Consider the following 14,352-nt stretch of genomic DNA (forward strand, 5'->3'; position numbering starts at 1 on the left):
CAACGAGCCTTTCTAGCGCCAAGCTGCCCTTTCACACCACCAGCCCAAAGTCAGACCCTCTCCCTCCTTCCAAACAAGGGGCAACAGTAACTCCTCACATTCATTGATGTTTAGAACAGCAAGCTCTTCAACAAAGCCTGCCTTGACCAAATGCAAAGCAGTGAAAATCCACAGCACCACCAAATTTTGAGAATCACGGCTCATTTTCCCAAAGGCAACAAGTGGTACCAATTCATTGAAGAAATGTCAAGTATATAGTTATTTTTAAGTCTTAATTTGCTGTTCAGTTATAGGAACACAAGATGTGATTTGATTATCTGTAGGGTAGTGTTTTATGGTTTCATTTTTTTTTAAAGGTTTGCATCATCTAGACTGTATTTGGGATAAGAATGCGCTGAGATCCATATTTGCATTTTTGCAAACAGCTGGCCATCTGATCCAGAGCAATCTATTACATAAGCCTCCCTTTCCCCACTTATGTTTAATGTCACCTTTAGATACAAGCAATTTCTACATGCATTTGGGTCAGTTTCTGAACTCCCTATTTTATTTTGTTAAATTGGCTATTTTCTACTATGTTAAGCTGTCCTGAAATGGTTTAGATTTACATAACGGTTTAATAGCTCTTAAGTTTGGTTGTCTTTTGTTAGCCTTCATTTTCAGAATTTCCCTGAATATTCTCACATGTTTATTTCTCCAGCTGACCCTTAGTATTATGATGTCAACTTCCAAAAGTAGTACTGGTAATATTCCCACTGGGATGACACTGAAAGCACCGACAATGTTGGTAGACTTGATACCTTCACAACATCGGTTCCTCCTACGTGTCTCTTCATTAACTTGAGTGATCTCTTAAGGACCTCAGTACCTCTCCAAACGTTTCTGTGAAAATTTTTGAAGATATGAGAAAGTGGAAACAATAGTGAAATGATAATCCATATACTCACTACTTATATCCAAAAATTGTTGATGTTTGCCATGTTCTATTTTCATCTATGGATTTTTATTTATTTTATTCATAGTTTTTGCTGAGCCATTTGCAAACAAAATATGAGCATCATGATACTTTATTCTTAAATATATCAATATGTATCTCCTAAAAAGACACTGTACTGCTAATCACAATATAATTATCAATTATAGGCATCATGATATCTTATTCCTAAATATATCAACTTGTATCTCCTAAAAAGGGAAATTCTCTTGCTCAACACAATATCATTATCACACCTATATCATTTCTTTAATATCTACTATCTAATCTATATTCTAATTTCCTCAACTGCCCCCAAAATGCTCATTTTATAGCTTTGGGGGTTTTGTTGCTTTTTGCAGCTTTCCTCTATCTATCTATCTATCTTGAAATAGAATTCACATACCATAAACATCACCCTTTTAAAGTACATAATTTCATGGGATTTAGTAATTTTACAAAGTTATGCAACCATCATTAATAATTCCAGAATATTTTCATTAACCTAAAAAGAAACCCAGTGCCCAATTATAAGCAATCACTCCCCATGTATTTCTCTCTCCATTTCCCCTCCTACAGCCCATGGCAACCACTAATCTAATTTCTGTCTCTAAGGATTTGCCTATTCTGAACATTTCGTATAAATCAAATCATACAATATGTAGCCGTTTGTGTCTGGTTTTTTTCATTTATGTTATTTTCAAGTTTCACCCATGTTATAGTATGAATCAGTCCCTCATTTCTTTTTATGACTGAAAAACATTCGATTTTATGGATATGTACCACATTTTGCTTATTCATTCATCAATTGTTAAATATTTGGGTTTGTTTTAAAACCAGAATCTAATTAATGTCTGCTTGTTTTATTCTGTTGTTAGGTCTCTTTAGTCTCTTTAATAAACAGAGTTCTCTACCTTCCTTTTTGGTCTGTGATATTGACTTTTTGAAGAGGCCACCTGTCCTGTAGAATATTCCACACTCTGAACTTGTATACTTATTTCCTTAAGGGGTTGTTTATTTTTGTCAAAAATCCCAAAATAGCAAAATTAAAACCACCAGATCAATAAAATAATATTTAATAAGAGTTCATTGTGCATATCAAAATAGTTCTATGAACTGGAAGCTCTCAAACCAACAGTAGAATGAGACTCCGATGTATACTGTTATAAGACAACTTACATAGTGAAAATGCAGACAGCATATTCTTTACATTAGTTTTCCAAGTGATAGAGGGTTGGTTAAAAGTGGCTATGTCATGCCAATTTTGGAGAACAGCTTAGGTTTCATTTATGATTTTCAAAGGCTTTTACAAGAGATAGACCAAGTAACATTTTGCTAGCTTTGCAGAATAGGCTAAATTAAGTTTCACTTACATGTCTTAAACGTTTTTGTCTGCTTAAGGAATTTTTGAGTTTGGTTTCCATTTTGTATTTTACTTCAATAACTTGCTCATTGATCTTCCTGTATTTGCTGCAAATCTAAAGGGAAGTCAGTAGGCTTGACTGAAATAGTGAGAGTGCATCACAGGAGTTGCTGTCTTCTTCAGACTGCATCCTGCAGGGAAGCCCACAATATCAGGCTGTTGCAGTGTTGATACTGTTCCATCAGTTGGTCCAGGTGATCTTGCCACTGTTGAGGCTGATGTTTCCTTTGGATGTTAGTAAGTGCTCTAGGGAGTAATACTTTAGCACCACTAGAATATCTTGCTCCCTAACACTTTTCAGTATCTTTTCCAAATTCTTACACAAAGAATTTTATCCATTCTATTCTGTAAGAGTTCCACATGGGCTAGAAAATTTTGTGCATCTTATTAAGTTTATTTCTTGTTTTTAAAATTTATTTGGGCTCCTTTTAAAAATGAAATCTTTACTTCAATTATATTTTCAAGTTGCTAGTGGCAAACTGTCTCCCAATATATCATCTCCCCTTTTCTCTACTAACAGAAGCTTCCCTGATAGGAATGAGCATAACAGCCCTTACATTATCTACCTCTGGACTTGCTGAGAGAGAGAAATATATTCCTATATTCAAGCCACAGTTGTATTTGTTTTGCTGTCTTGAAGACTATTATTGGTAGCTAGAAAGACTATTAACTTTCGCATTTTAATTTTGTAACCAGTGATCTCTCTGGATTCTCCTATTGTTTGTAACTTTTTTGTTTCTTTCTTTCTTTTTCCTAGATTTTCTGGGTTGACAATAAAATGGTGTACAGATAATGATACATTTTCTGCTATCTTTCTAACGTAAACCAAATGTCTTTTTCTTGTCTAATTACATTGGCTGTTACTTTCAGAACAATGTTAAAAATGTTAATGATGGTGTAAACCTTGTATTTTTCCTGAATTAAATGAGAATGTTTCTATTCTTACCTCCATTAGGCAGTGTGTCACAGTGCCAGCCAAGAATCCAGGTGAAAGCAACAAAAACTGAGTCTGATTACCCTAAGCAGGAAGGAATTTTTGGAAGATTATCAAGTAGTTCCAACTGTCAATAGAACGCTAGAAAACCAGACTTCAGGCATGAAAAACCAATATTTGTCTGATTTGTAGAGACTCCCCACCACTGGACACTGCAGCCTTTGTCACTAGTTATCATCTGAGAAGTTTCTTTCATAACAAATAATTCTTCGTCTTTTTTTTTTCCCCCTCTCTTGCTCATGGTCTAAATTCCCAAATGAAAGCATGAACATACTAAGCCTAGCCTGTACCTGTGATTTCTCTATCTGGTGGCAAGAGGAGTGAACATTTCAACCCTTAGATTTCTGATGTGAAAGAAAGGGCTGTACTTTTCACTACTTAATTCAATGGGGAATTCCTCCCAAACAGAGGAAGGTGAACACTGGGAAGCCCTCCTCCCCCAAATTAACAAATACTGGTTTACAAGATTCTGGCTTTAATTTTATACATTTTAAAATAATTTTGAGTATTAGACAAGTGTGTTATAAGGCAGCTTTGTTTGGTTGGTTTTCACAGGATGTTGAATTTTCTTAACTTTCCCCCTTAATTGATATTATTTTAATCTACTGTTTAATGCTAACATATTTATTTATAGTATATTATGGATATAAGACATAGCTCAGTCTATTATTAGATTTTACATCTTTTAATATTTATTAATTCTGAACATTCTTGTATTTTAAGGATTAACTTCTTGATTTTTAAGGTGCTAATAGACTCCATTTGCTTATATTTTTACCTATGATTTTTAAAGTTATTTTGTATGAGAGTGAATTAAACCTGTATCAAAAGGTTCAATTTTCTCTTAAATGACGTGGGTGAATTTTCCTTGAACTCCTGAGGCCATTTTTCCTGCTCTCAGACCTTCAGTTTAAAAGCTGTGAAAATTGAGGACTTCTCCATAGCTTAGTGGACTGAAGATTGGAAATACTTCCATTTTCTCTTTTGAAAATTTAACTGCCTTGAGCCAAGGTTTACTCTATTTGGTCTAGGAGATACTTCTAGACATCTGCACATTTCAGGCCATTCAACCAATTCAAAACTGGGCCTTAGGGCCTTCACTCTCATCAAAGACCTCCAGTTCCCTTCCCTAATGTCACCTGCTTCTCCCTAAGTCAATTTCACATCCTGCAACAAATGGAGAGAAAATATAGGTGCGACTCGAGTTTTCAAGAGGGAGGAAGAAACTTCACCTGGAAGCCTCCCTTACTCTTTCCCCCCTTGCTCCTTCAAGGAATCTTGGCACGTTTTTATTTCCTCTGCGGTCTTCTGTTCTGCTAGATTCCTATTCATTTTTGGAGATCATTAGTTCAGAGTCATTATGATTATTTTGTCTTCCACTTCGCCTTTTCTCCCAGCAGGAGAAACAAAATAGCAAAGCCTGATGGAATTTTTTTTTTTTTTTGTCTCTGTAGGGACCACAAGGTAGTTGGAGCATTTATTTTCACATATGTTTTATTTATTTATGGACTACCTGCATATCTTTTTAATTCACTCTTCAAAGATTGGGCAGATTTCTAAAGATTTTTCTTTCCACAAGGCTTCTTTCCTCCACATTGCTTTGGGGTGGGGCAGAGACTCTTGAGTCATGGCAAGATCTTCCATCTCGCGTGTCTATCATTGTCATTTTTCAAATATTAACACATGGAGTGTTGTCCTCTTATCTTATTTAACTTTTGCTGTTTACCTTTCTTGCTGAATTTTTGTCCAACTTGCAGATTTAAAAAAGGGTGAGTTTGTACACGGCATCATTCTTCCATTTTACCCCAGACATGCAAGAGTAATCATTTTAAACTAATAATATATTGACACATAGCCAGTTACAGCTTATCACTGTGAAAGGCTGTGATACATACCAAAAACAGTTTATGCTCACAGCTTATCATTTTAGTTCAGTTGTGATATTTACATAATGCAATATTATGCCACCAAAATTATACCTTATGCAATGTACCAAAAACAACATAGCAATATCATTTTTTGAACAAGTCTTTAAAATGTTATTTGATAATAACAAGCTGTAACAATACTGATTTGGTATAAACTCTGAAGCTTGATTTCAGAACAGACAGGCAGTGTAGACTCATCAAAACACCTGGAAATTAGATCAATACATCTAGAAATTAGATCAGCTTAATCATGCATAATCTAATAAAATTTTTATCTACATTGGAGACTGTTTCCTTGGGATTGAGTCCCCAAAGAGGGATTCATTATTTAAGAGGAATAAATAGTTTATGATTGTTGATTCATACTATCAATTTGCTTTCCACCGAGATTGTACCAATTTACATTCTTGCCAGTTGCCAGCTGGGAGCATCATCCAAATTGAAGTAAAGAGCAGATCAAATCTGAAGTAACCTGAAGAGGGCAAATGTGAGGATATAGATCTTTCTGGGCCTCCACGTCCCAGGGTGTGAGATGGCATTAACGCAGAACCTCTGCCCCTCAGCTGTTAGAGCCACCAGAAGGGATGGTGCAGGGTCAGTGCTAGCTGCAGTTCTGACCCAGGGTGCGCCTGCTACATGAGACAGTCATCACCATAATCTCTCTCCTCACACCTCTTCCTCTGAAGAGTCCTGTGGAGTCCAGTATTCTGTTCACTGTTTCTTCCTCTTTCTGCTGATTTTGTTTTTGCTGTTCTTCCAACCCCTCTGCTTCTTTGTTTTATGTTTCCGCTGCCATAGCAACGGCATCCCCTCATCCTTTAGCTCTTCTTCTACCAGTAAATTGGCAGCTAGACCCAGACCTGGGACCCAGATGTAAAACCAGGACTTTGAACTTCAGGGCCCCTACTCTTAATCCCTGTATCCCATTGCCTCTGCAAGTTCATTAATGGAGACAAAGTCAAAAAAGAGAAAAATGGAGGAAGGAGAAAAGGAGGAGGAAGAGAAGGAAGAGAAGGGAAGTAAGGAAGAGAGAAAGAAAGAACAAGAAGGAGAAACAGGAAGAAAAGAGGAAAGGGAGAATTAACAGGCCCACTAAAAAGAGAGAATATCAAGATCTTTAAAGTGTTCATGAACTTGGGCCGTTTAATCTCCCATCTATGAGTCTATCTTCAGGAAATGCTCAGGAAGGCAGACAAGTACTCATACTCAAATGTTTCTTCAGCTCAGGGTCATATTTTGCTGTGAAAACATGGAGGTTACCAACACGTCCCCCAGTAGGGACAGCGCAGTCTATCTTGTTATTGTCTCCCTTGATTTTTTTTGTTTTATTTGCAACAAAGTTTATTTTTATTTGAGGTATTATTTATAAGACATGGAGGTGCAGATCTTAAATGTACCACATGATAAGCTTTGACAAATGTATACACCACCACCCAAATCAAGCTATAAAACATTACCTGTGCCTCTTGCATCCTGGGAGATGCCCCCGCAACCCCCTAGAAGCAATCGATACTCGGTTAGCGAGCACCCTAGACTGACTGCACCTGTTCTTGAATTTCATCTATCTGGGTTTATACTGTAAGTGTCTGGCTTCCTTCACTCAGCATATTTTGAGGTTCCTCCAGGTTGCTATGTATGTCAGTAGTTCATTCCTTTTCATTGCTGAGTAGTGTCCCATGGTTTAATAAACTATCATTTGTTCATCCATTCTGTTCTCTCTTTTTTCCATTATAGTTTATTATAAAATATTAAATATAGTTCCCTGTGCTATACAGTAAATCCTTGTTTGTTTATCTATTTCATATGTGGTACATCTGTTGATCCCCAATTCCCAATTTATCCCTCCCCCTCTTTCCCTTTTGGTAACCATAAGTTTGTATTCTGTCTGTGAGTCTGTTTCTGTTTTGTAAGTAAGTTCATTTGGCTCACTTTTTTTTAGATACTACATATAAGTGATATGATATTTGTGTTTCTCTGACTTACATGCATCCACAAATACATTGGATTTTTATTTTAAAAAAATAAAATGAAGACTCTAACTCAAAATGAAAGCTTTCTCTGACTTACTTCACTTAGTATGATCATCTCTAGGTCCATCCATATTGGTGCAAGTGGCATTATTTCATCCTTTTTATGGCTGAGTAATATTCTAGTGTATGTGTGTGTGTGTATACAGATTGGATTTTTGCGTATATATACATTGGAGATATATATGTGTGTGTGTGTGTGTGTGTGTGTGTGTAAATCCCACCTCTTCTTTATCCATTCTTCTGTTGATTCATTCTGCTCTTTTGGTTTTTAATCCCACAACTCTGGCTATTTCTTCACAGTCTCTTTGAGGACTATCTGGTTTCTTAAATGCCTCTATGTCTTAAACTCCCAACTTCTGTCATCTTCTCAGTCCTTGAACAACCATTATGTCCTTAGTCAGCCCAACATATGCTGAGCACAGCAGTTCTCCACTTCGGTTGCACTTTTAAAATTCCATTACTTGGGCTGCATCTCAAGGAAGTGAAATTAGAATCTCTAGAGGTGGGACCCAAGCAACAGTATCTTTAAGTTCTCCAGGTGATTTCATTGTGTTCCAAAGCTTAAGAACAAGAGAGGACACACAACAATTTTTTAGCAGCAATTGTCAGTTCACCTTCTAGAGTTACACTTGTGACAGACTGGAGTCCATCTGGAAGCCCTCGATCAGCACAAGAATGCCATCCTAGGGACACAGAACCTTGCTGCCCCAAGAGCAGTCCCCAGAACAGCAGCTTCAGCACCATCTGAGGACTTGGCAGAAAATCACAATCTCAGGTCTCACCCAGACTCAGTGAATCAGGAGCAGCCTCTTAACCAGGTTGCCCAGTGATTCATGTTGCACTAAAGTTTGAGACATATGCGTGTGTCTCAAATTGCAATTTCCACAATTAAAAATTATATATACTAATTAACATATACTAGTTACATATACTAATTAACATCTCATTGTAGAAGGAGATAGGGCTAGGCCACTAAAAAGGTTCTTCAAATGCTTAACTTTGAAGGATGGTATAAAGCCTGATTTGTTAACAGACTGCTTCAAATGTCACTTAACCATCCTCAGGGTGTAAATTTTATTAGGTAGTCACAAAAACACAGACACATACACACCACTCACACATATGCATACACACTCACCATACATAAATGCACAGAAGCATGCATACTCATTACACCCAACCACCAAGTTCACTCACATCCACGCAATTACATACATTCTCAAGCACGTGCAACACACTCTCATGTACATCCAAACACATACTCGTGGGAGCAACCATGTACACATATACACGTTCACACAACCTCAGACCCACTCTGAATTCACATACATACACATCCACAAACACATACATCCACGTGCCCAGGTGCACAAGCGTATGTACACATAAACTAAACAATAAATGTTCTTTCACACGTATCCATGCTCACACATGCACACAAGCTTACGCATATACCAGGTAACACAACTGTGTCTTGCAAAGAGTAATTCAATTGTTTTAAGTTCTGGTTTAAAACGGGGACATGTCTTCAAGAGTTTATCTCTAAAAGATAACTGGCTGTCAGTAAAATGCCAGAGTCTGAGAAAGTTCCCACTGAATACAAGGCAAGTGGAGGTGGACTGAGAAATTCCACCAGAGCTTGGCCTTCATGACGCTCCATGGAGTGGCCTTAAGAAACCAGGACTCCCTGGAAGACGGGGGAGGGGGTGGTCCTCCCCTCGAACTGGCTCCACTAATTTACCCCTGGGCATGACATCCACGTGTCCACCAGGCAGGACCCTGGTGCCCAGGGCCCTCGGGTGGGTGCTGCACCTGGGGAGACCAGAGTGTTGCCCTCACCTCACTTGTCCTTTGGCTACCTTAGGAAACTTGCTCCTCTCCCAGGAGATGGCCAGTCTGGAAGCACGAGGGCCAGGCTCACAGCGCATACAGTGATGCCCTGAGGGATGCAGAACTCATGGGAAAAAAAATAAACCACTTCAAAAAATGGACCACGTTGGTCGAGATCATTCAAATTACAGCTTCTGCTGTTGAGAGTGTTTTCCTGTGACCCTTACTGATGCCAATCCCAGTTTTCCCAGGCCTACCTCTTCCACATCAATATTTTCTTGGCAGGATTTGATTCTGTTGTCAATTTTTACTCAGTGATTCATTGTCAGTTTTATTTTCTGGTGATTACTTCCATCAAGTCTAATTTATCTCAATTATTGCCGTTTTCAACACTTCCTATGCAACTTCTTTTTTTTTTTTTTAAGTTGTTCTACAACAAATTTTATCATGTGAAGTTGCCACTAATGCCAACTACATTTTGTGTTGATAACTTCTCCTTGTAAAATCCATTGTCCGTTGGATAGTTTGGATTTATTTCTTAGCTAATCCATTTTTTAAATGTCATCAACATATTACAGAAGTTCTTGTCTGTAGTATTTCTCTTCTCAATATATTCCCAGAATTTATTTATTTTTATTACCAATTTACCTCTTTGGTATGTTTCTGATCATTTTGCATATTGCTCACCATGCCTAACAGTAGCAGAACAAATAGCAAATAGCAAATAGCAAATAGCAAAAGTCAGAACAATGGAATGAATACCAAAATGGGTAGTTAAAAAAATTCCTTTTTTTGAGAGTGAGCAGATTTGGCTGAGCCCCACATACAACGTAATACAAGGTCCCATCCTAAGCTACATTAAGTCCTGCTGCAGCAATTGTACACAACAAACATGCCTAAAACACTGAGTATCTATTTCTTATTTATGGCTCTACGGTCCAGCTCTGGGTCAGCAGGCTTGGCTGGGCTGTGCTGGTCTCTGGGCTTTATGTCTGTTTCAGGCTTGCTCCACATTTTCACTCTGGGACTCCAGGTGAATGAGCTGTGGCTCCCCAGGGTATCCCCTTCTCATAAAGGACTTAGAAACTCAAGAAGGCAAGCTGACATACATCATGCCTTTTGAAGTCTCTGTTCAGAGTTGTCACACCTCCCCCTCCCACCTACATTCCAAGCGTCAGTCAGTCACATGGTCAAAGCCTACATGAAAGTAAGCTCCCCCCACAGGGAAGCCACGCCAAGGCCAGGGAGAGGCAGAAGAAGTGTGAACAAATAGTACAGCCCACCACACAGGCTTTCCCCAGTGTGAGGGGCCGGTTTCTTCATAAATAAGATGACTACCTGACTGCAGAAGAACAAAAATCCATTTTGTGGTGACCCCACGTTTCTAACTTTATAAAAACATCAGCTGACATAATTTCTATGTTGAATTCATCTTCACTAGGTACCCTGTTACAATAACTAAATAATGAAAAACCCCAGAGTTTTTCTTGAGCGAAACAAAGCATGTTCTTCTGAGTTAGCTACATAGAAAATTATTCCTCCCTTCTAATTTTACTTGTAACTGGAACCCTTTGCTTCTCTGTGCTTCTCTCTCCAGTACCTGAAAGCTCCCCAAAGCAATCTGGGTTTACAACCAGCACTCTCTGAACCTGGAGCCAGCTAACAGGTGGTTGAAATTATCCAGATAACAACTGATGGGGATGTGCCCTGGGATGGAGGGTGGGCTACTTGGGGTGAGAGAAGAGGCATGTTGAAAGAAGAAATGATAATGCAGTTTGGTGCAGCCACTATGGAAAACAGTATGGAGATTCCACAAAAGAATAGGAATAGATTTACCATGTGAAAAAGATAGCCCTGGGAAAACTGGGCTTGGCATCAGTAAGGGTCACAGAAAAATACTCTCAACAGCAGAAGGAACCCTACTTCCAAAAGACACCTGCACCCCAATGTTCATAGCAGCACTATTTACAACAGCCAGGACATGGGAACAGCCTAAATGTCCATCAACAGCTGACTGGATAAAGAAGATGTGGTATATTTATACAATGGAATACTATTCAGCCATAAAAAGGACAATATAACACCATTTGCAGCAACATAGATGTCCCTGGAGAATGTCATTCTAAGTGAAGTAAGCCAGAAGGAGAAAGAAAAATACCATATGAGATTGCTCATATGTGGAATCTAAAAAAAAAAAAAAAAAAAGAAAGAAAGAACATAAATACAAAACAGAAACAGACTCATAGATGTAGAATACAGACTTGTGGTTGCCAAGGGGGCGGGGGATGGGAAGGGACAGGCTGGGATTTCAAAATTTGTAGATACTGACAGGCATATACAGAATAGATAAACAAGATTATACTGTGTAGCACAGGGAAATATATACAAGATCTTGTGGTAGCTCACAGTGGAAAAAAATGCGACAATGAATATATATATATTCATGTATAACTGAAAAATTTGTGCTCTACACTGGAATTTGACACAACATTGTTAAATGAGTATAACTCAATAAAAAATGTTTAAAAAAAGAAAAATGATAAGGTTTGATGGTAGACTGTGTAGAGAAATAAAGGGAAGCAGGGGTCACAGAGAACTCTGAGATTTCTGATTTGGAAAAGTGGAAGATTCATGATATCAGTAAAAAAAGGGGGGGGGATTATTGCAAAAGGCAGTTCTACTGTTGGAACCATCTTGGACATAAGAGTTTAGTTGTTACATTATTCTGTTACTGGGGCACTGAGAATCACAGCCATTTTCACATTCTCAAAGTAGTTGATTTTACAGAATCAGTTCTAGTAAAGAGATTCTTCTTTTTTTCTCCCATTGGCTTTCATTGAAAAGTAAGAAACAAGTTCCTATAGGAATACAGGATCAGAATCTCCCAACTGATTCGATTTTCTGTTTTATTTTGCGGGGGGTGTGGGGGCGGTATGGAGCAGCAGTGTAAATAGCAGTGTTGGAACATCTTGAAACCTCTTCCCAATCATGACACCTCCCCTCCACTGCCACCACTCCAGTCCCAGCCCTCAGATTCCTTACATTAAAACTTCACTCATCTCTTTTTAGCCTGGTTGCCCCTGTGTTTAATAGATTTAGCATCAATTAAACTGTCTTACAATACACGTTTCAAGTGAGCTGGCCAAAACAAGAGATGTCCATACCAGCTTTCAGTTCACAGTTAATTCCTTAACTATGCTGTCGATAGAATTATTCTAAATCACTCAAGTGTCAGAAGATCACTTATACCATTGTTTAATGGGACATCAATTTATCTTAGGTATGAGTGTAAAGCAGCCGTCTCATCCTGGCAAAAAGCACAGCAGAAGTACCATGTCCATGTGTATCCATTATATTCCTCCCCTCTCCCTCCCACCCTCCCTCTCTTCCTTCCTTCTTTCCACAGCTACATATTGAGCATCTGCAGTGTGCCTGGTACTAGGGAGGCAGCAGCAAGCAATATGAGGTCGTGGATCCTATGGAACCTGTATTCTAGAAGGAAGAGAAAAGATATACATATAAATATATCAGGAGATGATAAAAGCTCTCTGGGAGAACTGTCTCAGGGAGAGTGAAGAGCAAATTCTAAAACTTCACATTTTATGATAATTTCCCAGGTTATTGTAAACTTTTCTTCCTAGTGGCAACACTTGGTAAGTTTCAGAACTATGATATTAATTGTATTGATTGAATGTGAATATCAGTGTTGAATTTCATTCAAAAAAATTTAACTTCTACTCTGTTAGTCAGGGTCTTCTAACCTAGTTGGAGACAGAAATATACGCCTGGAATAGCAGAATATGATATCATTTTAGAACGTAGTGGACTTTATCCCTCCCAAGAAATGCATTCTGAACTTTTATAGAAAAGGTATCTGAGTTTGAATGATAAGTGAATAGGAGAATAAAAGACACGTAACTTCTGATACGTATTTTCATACTAGGTGGCTCGTACAAGAAATCAAAGAAAGGAGACAAAGAAGTTCAGTGGAGAAACGAAGAGAAAATATAAAAGTTCACAAGCGTGTCTGTAGCAGCCGAGATAACTCTGAGAAAAACAGAGTTTATGACCACTAAGTTTGGGAAATACTGTATTGAGAGACTTGCAACATACATTAGCAAGATATAGGTTCTGAGAAGTCCTGCAGATTAAAATAAACAACAGTCTCCTCAAGTAAAGTCTATTTGTATTCTCACAGAATATAAACTTGACTAGAATCAGTTCTTCTTAAAAAAAACTTCCATTAAGAAATGTGAGAGGGCAGAAATGAGTTAAATTTGCTCCTAACATCAGCAACCCTGACTTTGAGCTCTAGGCTAGGAGACTTCATACCTCCTCATCACGTCTGGGTAAACCTACCACCTGACACTCCTGATTCTCAGGGCGAATGTCCTGAGAATCCACCATACATGGTAACCAATACATTATGAAATGTTCCATGTGAGCTAATTGTGACTCCTTTCTTCAGATTCAGAATTAGCTTCTAACGCACCTCCAGCCTGAATAGGTTTCAAGAAGGAAGCTATCTGCTTTTGTTGACTGAGAGGAGGGGGCATTCCTTTGTTCACTAAGAGAGTCAATTTATCAGTCTCCCTAGTCATACTTCTCAAAACGAAAAAGTCACTTCTTATTCCTGTCATTGGAAGATTAAGGCTTACTATCCTTCCAGTCTGGGTTTTTCCAAAAGACAAAAACAAAAAACGGAGTTCAGAATCCTGCTGCCACCTACACCTTCCTGAGATGTTCTGATGAAACGCGTTTGGGCACCACCTGTAAAAGAGTCTACAGTCTAAAACCAGACACCAGCGCGGGGCAGGAAAGCCCCTCTGAGCATGTGGATAGACAGGCCTATCTGCTGTAGAGGGTCTTAGTTGGACTTCTAGGAACAGCCACTAAAAAGAACTTGTCAAGAATATATTAAAGAAGTTCTCTCAGGAGAAATCAGTGAAGCAGTGGAGAAGCCAGACAAGGGAAGGGGAGGAAGCCAAGCAAGGGTGTGATTGCAGGCTCCACCCCAGCCTAAGAGGAGCTCCAGAGCATAAGGAGCTGAGCCTTCACCAGTCTTTGCTAATGACCACCTTGGGGTTTTAAACTCAGAGGCATTTCCAACTCTGCACAAGTGGGCAAAGTGGCTCCAGAAACCCAATGAGTAGTCTTTGAAGAGAATCAAGATA

Source organism: Camelus bactrianus, chromosome 19 (assembly GCF_048773025.1).
Source record: "Camelus bactrianus isolate YW-2024 breed Bactrian camel chromosome 19, ASM4877302v1, whole genome shotgun sequence".
NCBI classification, from domain to species: domain Eukaryota; kingdom Metazoa; phylum Chordata; class Mammalia; order Artiodactyla; family Camelidae; genus Camelus; species Camelus bactrianus.